The following is a 475-nucleotide window of genomic DNA, read 5'->3' as shown; positions in this document are numbered from 1 at the left end:
ACTGTCATGACATAGAGGCACTTAAAAAAAGGTTACATACTGCAGCTTTAACAAACCTAATTTTATTAAAATCATTAGAAAACCTTAATCAGGGTAAAAACCCTCATTGCAGTTTACTTGAATTTGTCCCGAATGTTTTCATGTATGGAGGACCAGGAAAAACAAAATATGTATTTATGCTTTTATTTTTTATTATGTCAGTTTTGGTCCTCCATACTCATGAAGGCGCAGCACATATGAACCACAAATGAGCTCAAACAAGGACTAAATAAATAAAACACACAAAAGAAAATATTTTTGGAAGCAACGTAATTAAAATAATAGATCAAGTCATGTCACTTTTGAAAAGTAAAAAAATCTTCTGGAAAAAATCTAATCGTTTTTTACATTTCCAAACTCCAGTCCAGTTAGTGGCGATAATTCTTGGTCTCTCAACCGAGAAGAAGAAGACAAGTTTCTGTCTTTAGCGGATGTG

This window comes from Poecilia latipinna, unplaced genomic scaffold, assembly GCF_001443285.1.
Source record: "Poecilia latipinna isolate Pla-1442-1.1 unplaced genomic scaffold, P_latipinna-1.0 Scaffold1167, whole genome shotgun sequence".
NCBI lineage: Eukaryota > Metazoa > Chordata > Actinopteri > Cyprinodontiformes > Poeciliidae > Poecilia > Poecilia latipinna.
The sequence above is the reverse complement of the archived record's forward strand: the minus strand, read 5'-3'. Positions refer to the sequence as shown.